General features: G+C 43.6%; 1 protein-coding gene across 6 annotated transcripts in view; it reads right to left on the reverse strand.

Annotated features, from left to right (window-relative positions):
• Positions 1–9,955, reverse strand: part of coro (protein coronin) — a 58,903-nt gene extending 48,948 nt beyond the window's left edge. For 5 of the 6 annotated variants that reach the window (XM_045750157.2, XM_045750154.2, XM_069303077.1 and 2 more), the window contains exon 1: positions 9,800–9,955. The gene's annotated coding sequence lies outside the window, so the exon portion shown is untranslated. The remainder of the gene's footprint in view (positions 1–9,799) is intronic. The other variant, XM_069303080.1, reaches the window with a different exon arrangement.
• Between the last annotated feature and the right edge of the window lie 5,567 nt (positions 9,956–15,522).

Genomic DNA, 15,522 nt, shown 5'->3' on the forward strand with positions numbered 1-15,522 from the left:
AACTCTCCATATGGCAAGTGTACTGAGGATATCATTATCTACTGCCTTATCAGCTAACCCCCCAAAATATACTTGACAGCTAACACAGTAAGTTCTCATCAATTATGTACTCTTACTCACTGTACATGTATTTAAAACAGGGCCTAGCAAACACGGGTTAAAAAAAGTCTTGTGCAATGTAGTAATTTAATTTCTGTAGTTGTTCTAAAAACAATGGCAATATAGTAGTACTGCATTAGAATTCATTAAATACAGTACTGTATATACTGTATAGGGTCCCGGTTATAGTCAGGTTCGTTCACGACTTGCAATCGAGAATTCTGGGTTCAAATCCCAGTTGGGACAGAAATGGTTGGGCACGTTTCCTTTCACCTAATACACCTGTCCATCTAGTAGTAAATAGGTTCCAGGAGTTAGTCAGCATGTTGTGGGGTTGCATCTTGGGGAGGGTCAGTAATTCGACCCTAGGGGGGCCCCTCGATATAAGCCTAACATGTACCGTATGTATAACCTGGCTTCCTGTTCCCCCATCACAATGATTATAAGGTAAAATTTGGCAATCTTTTAAAGGTACTGTATCATGGTACAGTACTTATACATCATTTTCCACAGCATTTCAATTTTCAGTATCAGGGACAGGAAGCCTGTACTTAGGCTTACAGAGTTCCTAGGCCAACTATTGGCTTTCACCATGATGCTACCTACAATTGCCTAACTCCCAGGTACCTATTTACTACTGGGTGAACAAGAGGCAACAGATGAAAGGAAACACTCCCAACCATTTTTGTCATGCACAGGGATTGAAGCTGGGTCCCTAGGTCCCGAGAAGATAGACCAAGTTGTGTTACAGGATTTGATTAGCCCCATACATGCTCATCACTATTGTGCTTCTAACTCTGACACATGTTTTCACTATTCCTACTAATCTTACATTTTATCCAGAATGAACTCTGTCATAGATAGAATGTGATGCACACAAGTACCAGGAGGACTCCTAATTGAACTCGTTTCCTGTTGATAATTTAATCACAAATCACTTCTTGTGATCTTATCACTTCTATTCTAAACTAGTTTATCACATCCATAATTGTTAATTCTCAAATTCTAGATTATTCTAGCTTTTTCTGCAGGTAAGTTCAGGAAATTCTACACAGAACTTGCAGAAGGTTTTGGTTTACGTTTATTGTATATAGAGTACTGTTTGAAGTTTTAATATTTTTTCTCAATTCTCAGAAGTCATTATCCATATTGAATTTCTTTGCTCTACATTACATTATTATTGTTTTTTTAAGGACTGCAGAACATACTGCATTAAAACTGAGCTAAAACTTCAGCTGAGAGTCCAAGCAGTCAGTCCGGTTTTAATTCCTGTCGCTAGAGACAAAGCCAATACAGTACTTAAGACTAATCCCAGCATAATTCAAAACTCACTTTGTCAGGGACTGGCAGTGTTAAAGGAGGGCATCAGGTGAATGAAAGCATGCCAAACTGTTTGTCCTGGCTAAAGACCGAACCTGGGTCCCTCAGTTGTGAGCTGAGGACAAAGACCACTGCTCTACACGACCCATGTTTCAGCCCATGCTACAAGAGAAATACCGTCTTGCAACCTTCAAGACTATTGTGAAAATGATCCAAGTGTCCAAATTGGCATCAGATACAGCAGGTCAATAAACCAATAAATTCAAAATAATTAATTACAATACTGAAGATCTTTACTTGTATATCAACTTTACCATATTCTCTTAATGTCAACTCATGGCCATTATTTATACAGCTACAGAAGTACAAAAGACCATTTATCTTTACTGCAGTGATAAAGAAAATGATAATTCTAGTGGTAAATGAGCAGATAAGATACTATGAATTAACTTTGTCGATAAAAGGTAGATAAGTAGGTACATGCATACATTACCTATACTGTACTGTACTTTATGCTCTAGTGAGAGCCTAAGACTCCTGCAAGAACATTACCCCTTCACACACACAAGATCCTTTAAAATAACACTAGCTAATGCATAATCTAATACAAATGAGAAAAACATTTTAATTTGATATAGAGGAACACTGAGGGTTTAAAATCTGCATATGCATCTTACTTCCTGTACTCTAACATTCTACTAAAATTCTTGTAAATCTGAGATGATTGGATTAGGATCTCTGACGATTTGACAAGGAATGACCCCCATTATGCTTCCTCCAGAATTTGCTTCTCGTCTGCATCATTCTTGTGCTTTGCAGAAGGGTGCATTTGCTCAGGGTTTTCATGTCAGACCTTCTGCAGTTTGCTTCTTTGATGGCACTGTGGCGAGACAACTGTCCCTCTATGTCAGCACCTGGATCCATGATGCATGGGCCTTCCGGGTTGTCTTCTGGGGTCTTCAGTGGAGATGGTCTTCAACCTAGGTCGGAAATGTACCCCTCAGCTCCGTTCAGTCATCATGACTTGTTTGAACTCTATGGTAGTCAAGTTAACCACCTCTCTTAGGTGGGTGTCTCAGTTGTTCCCAGTTTCCAAGTGGGACTCTGTGGACCTACAACAAATTCTCAATGACTTGAGATTTAACAGTTACAGCCCTGCTCCTGTGCCAGGTAAGTCCACTACGGGCTCACTATAGCCCGTGCTACTTGGAACTTTTGTTCTTAGTAGCTGAATCTAAAACAACATTATTGAGATTTAGCCTCTTCATTCCTTGTTCAACCTTTCACATGACAACTTTAGCTCAGGTTTGCCTGATTTTGTAGGTGGGTTCCTAGATGATGATCTTGGACCTCCAAGATGCATACCAGCATGTCACAATTCACTAGATGTTCAAGAAATTGATTAGGGTTTGTTGTGATTCATACTACAACTTTTGCTATGAGCACAATATTGTACAGTACAGGTATAACTATTTTTAGTCCATCAAGTATGTCAATACTGTAAGTCTAAAGCGACCAGAAACTTTGCCATAGCTACAAATAAATTTCACAGCAGCAATATCTTGAAGATATCTTTCAATATCTTTAAAGATGAACTATATTTCCTACAACTTTGAAAAGGAGTAACATTGTTAACAAATTTTTTCCCTTTAATATATAATAAATCTGAATTAACAGTGCAGTACAGTGTGTCACATGAATCCCCTGCATAACAGTAGAACTGCCTTTTCCCCTCACCTTCAATGCCTCTGCACTGGAAGTCCACCACTACACCAACCCAGATGAGTCATCAGTCCTGTCACCTCTCCACCTCTCTGTACCCCTCAGGGTCTGGCATGGCCTGGTACGACCCTGTGGCAAGCCGGGCGCCTCCGCTAACCGGTAGTTTGCCTTCACAAACGAGCAGTTAGCCACCTTCAACTAGCAGTGGTACAGCCTCAACACAAAGGCGCCGCCAGCCACAAACTAGCAGTTTGCTAGTTGACCAGATGTCCACCTTGTGTTGACACCGGATGAGTCATAACCACCAGACTATATAAGGGGCACCGCCTCCCTAGAGAGCCAGTCTCTCTCTTAGAGCTGTTGGATCACCTTGCTCTCTCTCTCACCCGTCGTCTGCCTTCAGCCAATGCCATGGTGGTATGGTAGCTGTCTTCAGTACACCAGTATATCTTCATGCATTCTTTTCATTGACTTTCTTATAGCTTGTTTTTGTATTAATTTTCATATTATCTTGTCCACCTTTGCATTATATCATCACCAAGTCTTCTCAGGTGCCATTTTTGTTCATTAATATTTCTGTAAATTATTTTAATTATTTATTTGATGATTTTCATTTGTTTCCACCTGCGACTTACACACTGCAAGGCCAATAGCAGCGTTTTTTATTTATTTGTGTGATGGAGAGCCATACCACCTGGGTTCAGTATAGCTGCGATACCACAACCCGTCACAATAGCTTTATGAATGAAAAAATATACATTTGCACAGAGCAGAGGTGCCCTACAGAGACCTGTTGGCATCCAAAGTCAACAGTGTACATCTAAACGCTATGCATATTAGTGGATTTAGATATTGTGTGTACTAGCTCTATCTATAAAACCAAGATTATGTTTGTAACTCTTCATCAATGTATATACTTTTACCTGAATAAAAATTTGAATTTGAATAAACTGTAGAAACTCATTTTATCACCCATCTGTTTCTCACCCATGCCATATAACCATTGTGTAGGCTCGTTCATAATTTCTCTTATGTGTTGACTAAACCACGCACTAGAAATTGAAGAGACGAGGTCTCAGTCCGTCCGAAATGATCCGTTTTGGTCTCTATCATATTCTTTCACTTTATTCTTAAATGCCACCCCCAGTTAATTCTTTTCTATAACTTTTGCCGCACCCTGCCACATGGGGAAAACTCTGATCACTACCACTATTCCATTCATCCATTGTCACTTCATAGGTTTCATCATATACTGTATACTGTGGTATTATATTTACTTATTACACAATACCAGTACAGTACTGTAGTTACATATTTATATCAGTAAAGTTACCAGTTATACTCATTTATGAAATTTCTTAAATTTTGTTTTAAGTAGCATCTGAATATACTAGTGCAAAGGTTCCCAACCAGGGGTGATAATTTGGATGTTGTTGACCAGACCACACACTAGAAATTGAAGGGACGACGACGTTTCGGTCCGTCCTGGACCATTCTCAAGTCGATACAATCGACTTGAGAATGGTCCAGGACGGACCGAAACGTCGTCGTCCCTTCAATTTCTAGTGTGTGGTCTGGTCAACATACTTCAGCCACGTTATTGTGACTCATCGCCTGCATTTGGATGTTCCAAATAGAGAGAGAGAAGAGACTAAAATTGCTAAAGAATCCTTTTTGGCTAGTTGCTAACTGAAGAAAATATATATTTTTTGACCAAACACACACACACTCTTGTTTTAGCCTTTAAAGGACAAAGTCAGAATTTTTATTTTTATCCTTCTATAATATTATTATTATTAGAAGTAAGCAAATTGTTCTTAGAATAGGGAGCTGCCAGCCTACGTCAGTAGGGATGGCATAGAACTACCTCATGTGTGCACAATGAAATCACATTAACGAGCTGTATTGATGAAAAAATCAGTATACCTGGAGCATATCTGGAGAAGGGTTTCAGGAGTACTGTACTTCTACTCCCTGGCCATGGGCCAGGCTCAACCAGGAGCCATAAGAAGGATTCAAACCCACACACTTGGAACTCCCAAGCACAGACCCTAGACCATTACTTTACACTTTTGGAAACCACTGTTTACACTTTTGTAAACAGAATGGTAGATGGTTGGAACAAGTTAGGTGAGAAGGTTGTGGAGGCCAAAACAGTCAGTATTTTCAAAGCGTTATATGACAGTGCTGGGAAGACGGGACACCACGAGCGTAGCTCTCATCCTGTAACTACACTTTAAGTAATTACTACACCAAGACATGGTAAAAAGCTATACAACCTTGTCTAGAGTGTATGCCTGGATTCGAACCCAAGTGTACAGGTTCGAATTCTCCTCATGGCTCGTATTGAATTTTTCACCTCATTGTGCAACCCGTGCTCAGACCAAGTCCATTCTATCCAGTGGTCGACCCCAAAGACACATTCATCAATTTTAACATGCTGTTCATTCAAAACAGGAATTTTCTCAATTTTTTTTATTATTATTTATATATACTGTACTGTACAAGAGTTCTTACATTCTTGTACAGCCACTAGTACGCGTAGCGTTTCAGGCAAGTTCTTAATCGTATGTTCCCTGGAATACGACCCCTGCGAAGAATCGTTTTTACAACCAAGTACCCATTTTACTGTTGAGTTAAACAGAGGTTACAGTTAAGGATTTGCACCCAGTAAATCATCCCCAGCCAGGATACGAACCCAGGACAAAGCGCTCGCGGAACGCCAGGCGAACGTCTTGCCGCTATGCCACTGAGACTATATAAATTATTATTATTATTATATATTACCATGTTGTACATATTTAAGCACTGGTTAGATTAGGTTAGGTGTTTAGGTTCTGCTGGTGATTATTTGTATTTGTAGAACATAGGTGAAGCATTTACAGCGTTGTGGTTCAAACAAAATTCGTCAGTGAAGTGCTTGTTCCAGAAGTGTTCGAACGTCATCAGTTGTGTCGTGTGTAAACCATTTTCATTCATAAACAGGGGGTTTAGCGGGTGCATTGAATGGACTTTGGGTCTTTGTTTGGAGGACGGGCTGCAATGTGTGTCTTGGAAAATGACTCCATGAAACCATTTCAGCTAAAGCAGCATCTTGAAAGCTTCACCCTGGGTTACCTCAAAAGAATCCCACTTTAAGTTGAAATCCAATAGTATGAAGAAAATTAGGCTGAATGGCAGTAGATTCAACAGACTTCAAAGTGACCTGCACAAACTGGAGGAATGGTCTAGCAAATGGCTACTAGTTTAACTCGAGACGTGTAAAGTAATGAAAACTGATGTAGAGAGGAGGCAGCCAAACACAAGGTACAATCACAGAAAAGTATTTCTTTATCCCGTTTCTTGGAAAGTGAAGAATGGCAAGGGTGCATTTGTTGTTGTAGTAATGGGTTACTTTATGAATGAATACAAGTAACGAGGAGTCTCATTGGTCAAACCACCACACACCAGTTTAAATAATTCCCACTGCTATTGAAAGGAAAATACAGTATTGTAGTGCATTTAATAAAAATTAATATCCTGTATATAGATTAGTAAAAAATGGAGATGGCTCTACTTTTGAGCTTAAGAGTTTATTGCCCTTTTATGTAAATGACATAACGTATGATAATTTTACATATTAGCATTTGGCTGTTGAAGCAGATATGACGTGATGTCACACACAAAACGCTACCGCGATTGTAATTGGCTGTCAATCAATCAAACACAATTAGTTTAGTTCATTTATTATGCACCCCATACCCATCCTGTGAGTGGTAGTAAAAAGGATTACATAGTCACATGATGGCCCACTTTATAAGAGGCACACCTTGTTGACCAAACCACACACTAGAAAGTGAAGAGACGACGTTTCGATCCGTCCTGGACCATTCTCAATCGACTTGAGAATGGTCCAGAACGGACCAAAACGACGTCGTCTCTTCACTTTCTAGTGTGTGGTTTGGTCAACATACTTCAGCCATGTTGTGACTCCTCGTCAGGCACACCTTACCCACGAGCGTAGCTCTTATCCTGTAACTACACTTAGGTAATTACCCGTGACAGAGCTTCTCCAACTAACACTACGGCTCCCACAAGAGCTCTCAACAAATGATACTTTTAAGTTAAGAACAGAGAGGTTAACCTAATATAGCTTGGCTTCGATCAATTTCAACTATCACTACAATGTTAAAAAATGTACCTGTAAACATGAAGTCAAATACACACACATGCTGAAGCACCAGTCTTAAACCAGGGTATATGCTTTGGACTTTGGCAGGTTTGTTTTATGTTAAAATTAGAATAGGTTATGGTGTTTGATTAGTCTGTGTAATTTTGGGTCAGTGTGTGTTTGGTTTAGGTCATTTATTATGCACCCCATACCTATTTTATGGGCAGTAGTGAAATGGGTTACAGAGGCACATAATGGGCTTAAGGAATGAACCCCAAAATTCATTTAGCTAAGCAAGTTACAGTCTTAATGAGCTAGCTATAGATTTCAATGCACATCATATCAACAATGGGCTTGAGACCGACCACAAGTAGTTTCTAAATTAAGCAACTGACATGTGGAGAGCTAGTGTCACACTTGATATGTTTATCCTGCACACCGCCCCCCATCCAGTGGGCAGTGGTGGATAGGTTACAATCACTTAGTTACTACCTACAGTTAGCAAACTGAGGATATTTGGCTAAGATTTCTGGTAGCAGATCATTTTGAATGAAATACACATCTCTTGAACATTTGTTATAGAATTGTCTCTGAATTCATGTATGTTTTTGCACTCCATCACATAGTGTCAGAGGGTATGGGAATAATTTTGTTGACTCGGTTTATATTCGGTCAAGTCTACATCAGCAGGCAATGAAAATTCCCAGAAATACTTATAGCCTAGTCTAAACCGAGCAGTAGCAATATCTAGGAGTCTGCTGATTATATTGGATGATCCATAGATGTGTACTCCCCTAGTTGTACCTGCACGGGTTGAGCTTTGGCTCTTTGGTCTTGTCTCATGACTGTCAATCAACTGGTGTACAGATTCTTGAGCCTATTGGGTTCTATCATATCTACATTTGAACGTGTATATGGAGAACGTGTAGGTGGTGATCATTTCTCCTCTTACTCTTGTGTCTTCCAGGGGGCGTGAGGTTTACCGTCCATAACCTTTCCTCGTAACTCGTTTCTCAAGATTCTAGGACCAGTCTGGTGGCATACCTCTGAATCTTCTCTAACATTGTCTTTGTGTTTAACTAGATATGGACTCCAGGCTGGAGCTGCATACTCCAGGAATGGTCTGACATAAGTGGTATACAATGTTCTGAATGAGTCCTTATACAAGTTTCTAAAGGCAGTTCTTATGTTGGCCAATCTAGCATATGCCGCTGATATCATTTTGATGTGGGCTTCTGGGAACAGGTTTGGTGTGATATTAACCCTGAGATCTATCTTTCTATTTGAATTTGAGAGATGTATAGCTCTTCTTGCATGATAGTATGATAGATGTAATTACTGGTGTAGATTTCACTTTGCCTCAAATCTAAAGTGTTGTTGAAGTTCTTGGTGTACTATTGCTCTCAGATTGCTTATAGGCAATACAAGGTTATACTCAATTCTTCCTTTAAAGGTAGATTCTCTGGCTAACTCATCAGCTCAATGATGCATTCCGAGAACAACAAGAGATGGAATCCACATGAAATGTACTGTTACCATCATTATTAACTTTGTTGTATGGTGCGAGTGACGTTGGAAAACAGGGTAACATAACCCGACATCTATCACATCCAGAATGGATAAGTCACGTAACACCTTAGATGGTTCTGCAACGGATTTTAAAACCTTCCTAACTTTATCCTACCCAAAATAAGCAAAACAACTAACTCAGGCCAGGTTAACGCAGAGTACACCCCAAACATAACGACATACATGGCTTTGACAAGTAGAAAATAAACTTTTGTCAAAATGTTTGTGTGCAATTCAACCCCGGGGTCAGGAACTGTCATAGGTCTTGGATACTTCTCATCTTGCTACCAGATTTGCTCAATTCTGTAGATCTAAGGCTTTAAAATTACAAACTTCACTTATGATTACTGCATGTAAAAAAAAAATAAAGTTTAATCATTACATTAGACATCAGAACACGAGAAATAAAACCATTAGCGTTATTTTTGCACAATAATATGTCACCATGTAAGATAATCTGACAATTTAAATTTTTTACACTTGCAGAAACACACATTCAAAATATTCATATCTCGAGCCAAGCACACACATCTGACCTACATATAACTACCCTATACGACCTTATATCACAATAAATGCGAATAAAATGACTTAAAATAGTGGGAAAAGGCAGTAAATATAGGATGAGCGATGGCAGGAGACGGGAGAACACTACCACCTACTCACGTCTATATTTACTCATTACACTGCGCCTCATCCCCGCCTCCCTCACAGCCTATCAATCACCCCCAGCACAGTACCCCCGTGGTAACCCCTAGAGTAACCACCCTGGGGGCAGCTGCCACAGTCATGGAGCCCCAGGGGGGAGGCCCTAAAACCCCCCAACCCCACTTTTATTTTTATCCCCTTTACTGGAGACTTAAATATAAATATGTAGCCGCCGACATATTTACCAACGACACGAGGGGGACAAGGTCACCCAAATGGGGTCATATTTACCTTGGTGGTATATGTGTACGAGGAGGACAAGAAGGAGTATATACGCGAGTGCACAAGACCTTAAGGTTAGTATCACATGGAGCGGCGAGCCACCGCCACAACAGCCAAACCCACACTGAACACAAATTCCAATCATCTACCGGTGAATCCTACCTCCACACCTTCTAATTCCCTCAATATACCTCCCGGGGCGCCAGACCACATATCAAAATCTACATAATCCACTCTGGGGTCAAGAGCGGTGGTTAGAGTTAATTAGAGAAGGGTTATAAGGGCGTAAGGAGGGAAAGGAGAACATTTTACAAGTCTGGAGAGGTCTGGGGCGGGAGCGACGGCCGGGTGCAGCCCCGTCAGATGGACTACCAACACCTTATTAGGGAAAGACGGAAAGGTGAAGACCATTGATAACAACCTCTACACGCGGGGCAGGCCATCGTGACCTACTCCACACACGGGGGTAGGTCACTGTGACCTACTCCACACGCAGGCCACCGTGACATTACTTCACACGTGGGGCGGGTCACGGTGGCCTGCTGCTCCACACGCGGGGCAGGTCACGGTGGCCTGCTGCTCCACACACGGGGCAGGTCACGGTGGCCTGCTGCTCCACACACGGGGCAGGTCACGGTGGCCTGCTGCTCCACACACGGGGCAGGTCACGGTGGCCTGCTGCTCCACACACGGGGCAGGTCACGGTGGCCTGCTGCTCCACACGCGGGGCAGGTCACGGTGGCCTGCTGCTCCACACACGGGGCAGGTCACGGTGGCCTGCTGCTCCACACACGGGGCAGGTCACGGTGGCCTGCTGCTCCACACACGGGGCAGGTCACGGTGGCCTGCTGCTCCACACACGGGGCGGGTCACGGTGGCCTGCTGCTCCACACACGGGGCGGGTCACGGTGGCCTGCTGCTCCACACACGGGGCGGGTCACGGTGGCCTGCTGCTCCACACACGGGGCAGGTCACGGTGGCCTGCTGCTCCACACACGGGGCGGGTCACGGTGGCCTGCTGCTCCACACACGGGGCAGGTCACGGTGGCCTGCTGCTCCACACACGGGGCGGGTCACGGTGGCCTGCTGCTCCACACACGGGGCAGGTCACGGTGGCCTGCTGCTCCATACGCGGGGCGGGTCACGGTGTCCTGCTGCTCCACACACGGGGCAGGTCACGGTGGCCTGCTGCTCCACACACGGGGCAGGTCACGGTGGCCTGCTGCTCCACACACGGGGCGGGTCACGGTGGCCTGCTGCTCCACACACGGGGCAGGTCACGGTGGCCTGCTGCTCCACACACGGGGCAGGTCACGGTGGCCTGCTGCTCCACACGCGGGGCAGGTCATGGTGGCCTGCTGCTCCACACACGGGGCAGGTCATGGTGGCCTGCTGCTCCATACGCGGGGCGGGTCACGGTGGCCTGCTGCTCCACACGCGGGGCAGGTCATGGTGGCCTGCTGCTCCACACGCGGGGCAGGTCATGGTGGCCTGCTGCTCCACACACGGGGCAGGTCATGGTGGCCTTACTCCACACGCAGGGCAGGCCACCGTGCCCTCAACCTGCTGCTGGGAAGCCACCGTGACCTCAACATGCGGGGCAGGCCACCGTGACCTCAACATGCGGGGCAGGCCACCGTGACCTCAACATGCGGGGCAGGCCACCGTGACCTCAACATGCGGGGCAGGCCACCGTGACCTCAACATGCGGGGCAGGCCACCGTGACCTCAACATGCGGGGCAGGCCACTGTGATCTCAACATGCGGGGCAGGCCACCGTGACCTCAACATGCGGGGCAGGCCACCGTGACCTCAACATGCGGGGCAGGCCACTGTGATCTCAACATGCGGGGCAGGCCACTGTGACCTCAACATGCGGGGCAGGCCACTGTGACCTCAACATGCGGGGCAGGCCACTGTGACCTCAACATGCGGGGCAGGCCACTGTGACCTCAACATGCGGGGCAGGCCACTGTGACCTCAACATGCGGGGCAGGCCACTGTGACCTCAACATTCGGGGCAGGCCACTGTGACCTCAACATGCGGGGCAGGCCACTGTGATCTCAACGCGGAGAAGGTCACTGTGATGGTAGGGGATCATTAAAGGACAGCTTCCTCTCATTATATTTCCATTCTCCTTAATGCTCCTTCTATATTCGTTGAGCGTAGGTGAGCATACCTGGGTGTGTATGGCTGTCACGGAGGTGATTGGGTGCATGCGCGTGTTAGGGGAAGAGAAGGGAGGTGATTGGGTTTACGTGTGGGGGAGGGGATTGAGTGTTCGTGTAAGTTAGGGGCTGGTCAGTATGGGTGATTAGATGCACGTGTGTGGATGGGGGTCAGAGAGGTGATTTTTGGGCACAGGGAGGTGACTGGGTACATGAAGAAGGGTCAGAGAGGTGATTGGACACCCGAAGGAGGGGTCAGGAAGGTGACTGGGTACATGAAGAAGGGTCAGAGAGGTGATTGGGCACCCGAAGGAGGGGTCAGGAAGGGGAGTGCGTGTGTACAGGAGTACAGGTACACCAGAATAGGAGGTACGTGGACTACCAAGGTCTCCCTAGAGGCTGCCCGTGCGGTGAACCGGTGCTGGCGAAGTGATGAACAATTTGAATTTTAAATTTGAATTTGAACCATGGAGTCACTGGCAGTGAATCATTACGAACAATACACCAGGCGGACGGGGCGGTAACTTAATTAAAAAAAGGAAATCTATTCAGCTGCTACAGAAAAGTAATTAGATGTTCGTACCGACACTTTCGAAGTGTACGTCTTAGATTTAAAAATGTTCTTCAATTACCGGTTTGAAAGCACGTAAATTGAGAGAAGCAAAATAAAAAAATACTCAACCCGTCCTTAGACCAAGTCCATTCCATCCATTGGTCGACCCCAAAGACACATTCATCAATTTTAACATTCTGTTCATTCAAAATGGGAATTTTCTCAAATATAAATTAAGTTATATATTAGCATACTGTGCATATTTAGGCACTGGTTAGGTGTTTAGGTTCTGTTGGCGATTATTTGTATTTGTAGTACGTGGGTGAAGCATTTACAGCGTTGTGGTTCGAACAAAAGACGTCAGTGAAACACCTAGTAGGTACTCGGTAGTTAATCAGCTTGTTAGGGGTTAGGGGTAGTCAGTAATTCGATCTGGGGGGGGGGGGGTTACCTCGATATAAGCCTAACGTGCATGAATACACTCTGGCTACCTGTCCATTAATAATACAATTAATTATTATTATTATATTTGTTTCTCGTGTGATGATTAATGTTTTTTCCTGTAGTTATCTAAGACGTGTTTGAGGTCAAGTTTGGTATTGTAGTTTAGATTTCTGAAGATATAGAGTACACTTGAGAATGTGTTTAGTATTGTTTTACCACCATTCAAACATTAGGCTATTGTAGCAGGCCTCACCAATGTGTTTACTGCCGTTATATTTATTTTGAAGGATTTGAATAATGGTACTGGATGTTGTTCGAGGTACGCCCCGCTCCGGTGCCAGGTAAGTTGCGGGCTCACCATAGCCGGTGCTACTTGGAACTTGTTCGGAGAGGGGGGTAGAAATAGTCTAAGCTACTCTATCCCTCTGAGATGTATTTCTTTCTTGTCTCAATAAACATACTTGAACTTGTTCGGAGTAGCTGAATCTATAACAACAACATGTTCGAGGTTGTAATTTGTTACTATTCTAATGCTGATATGGATCGAGTAATTACGTCTAAGGTAGTTATGAGTCGGTGATCCCTCAAGCGTAGATATGTGAATAGATGAGTATTTTAGTGCTAGCAGTACAGCATGAGATACATCCTAGCGGATTTCTGGAGTTTTGAACTAGTCGATACAGCGATGGCCTTGTTTCTTACAGGGTCGGGTTCAATTCCCCAATGGTGCAAGAGGCTGAGCATCGTTCCTGTGGTGGAAATAGCTCATTATCCTCATATATCTTCCTATGGCTATATAGTTACACTCTCACCTGTCTTGGTCTCTCACTGAGGTAACTGAGACACGTACTGAGACACATTAGTCTCTCACTGAGGTAAGAGAAACGAGTGACAACTAACCAAACAGTACTGCAGTTTAATGCAAAAGTTGCTATGGTAAACAATACCAATTAAACAAAACGAAAGTGTGCAATTATTGTCTTCATAAGTTGACCAGACCACACACTAGAAGGTGAAGGGACGACGACGTTTCGGTCCGTCCTGGACCATTCTCAAGTCGATTGTCTTCATAAAATACATATTTGTGTTTCTAGTGACATATTGTATAGTAATGAGAAGACCTGGACAGCAACATCGGGGGCTTTTTCTTTATAAATTAAGGGTGGTTTCAAAGTGGTTGTTTTAGTTTTAAATGAGCGGGTTATAGAGGCAATATCTGAGGAGCCTAATTGTTGGGATGGATATATAGAGACTTGGGATAGTTGGTTTGTGATATATTGGTCATTTTCGTTGGATTGTAATGCTGGTTTCTCATTGGAAAGGGCTTGTTCCTCTTGATGAGATGAAACTATGTGGCCTGCAGTGACACTGACAGTGACATTGACAGTGACAGTGGCTGATGGTACGTTTTTCTGGTCTCTCGCTAGGTAATTGGTCTATTCTTAGGTAATTGTTAACTGGTCTTGCTACTGGTCTATTCCTTGAGCTCCTCTTTGATACCAGTATCTGGGGAAATTATTTTGCAGGTTTTTATCTTGTGTTTTATTTTATCTAATTTGTTATCATATTAGATTAACTTAGGTCTTTCTATTATCTTGGTCAGCGCTGCAGAATGTATCTTTGTTGCTTTGAAAATAAATGGTTATGTACTTTTTCTTATAGTTTTTGTTGTTTGATTCATGTATATGTTTTGTGAGCCAGTGTTTGTTTGTTTGTTTGTTTGACGTTTTGGTTGTGGTTTGTTTGGTTTGCATGGGAGAGTAAGTGATATAGGATCCTGTAGCGCAGTAGTCTACGTTCTACTGTGTTAGGAATTCTGCACCGAGCTCCAGCTGTGACATCATTGTAGAAACCCCTTGCTTGTAAACTGGGAAAATGCATCTTCTCCACACGAGAGCCAGGCGAGAGACAGAACGAGAGACAGGCATCTGTCTCTCGTTCTGTAAACTTAACATGGTATACTCTGGCTCCTAATCTTACAGTAGACTGCTGAACCACCACCTCACTCGTTTGGTCCGCAGTTGTGGACTAACTGTGTAATTGAAAATGTTAAATAATTGGGTTGTTATGTTTCTGTTAAGTCTACAAAGATCATTTAGTGCTGACTGCTGGTAGTAAGACACTGACGTCACCATGTACAATACTTGTTTAAGAACCGTTTATCTATTCCTAGTTAACTTAAACATCGTGGTGATTAGCTGGTACTTTATTAACAATGTTTATGCACAAAATTTGGCAGTTTTAGTCATTAATTAAGGGGGTTCTACGTAGATTAGTGCCATGGACACGGAGCCTCCGGGAAGTGCCACGGACAGTGTCACATCCAGGAAGTGCTAGTGGTGACTAGAAGTACTACACACGCGGGAATGACACGAACTCTGAAGAATGACACGAACTCTGCAGAATGACACGAACTCTGAAGAATGACACGAACTCTGCAGAATGACACGAACTCTGAAGAATGACACGAACTCTGCAGAATGACACGAACTCTGCAGAATGACACGAACTCTGAAGAATGACACGAACTCTGAAGAATGACACGAACTCTGAAGAATGACACGAA

Source organism: Procambarus clarkii, chromosome 49 (assembly GCF_040958095.1).
Source record: "Procambarus clarkii isolate CNS0578487 chromosome 49, FALCON_Pclarkii_2.0, whole genome shotgun sequence".
Classification (NCBI taxonomy): Eukaryota; Metazoa; Arthropoda; class Malacostraca; order Decapoda; family Cambaridae; genus Procambarus; species Procambarus clarkii.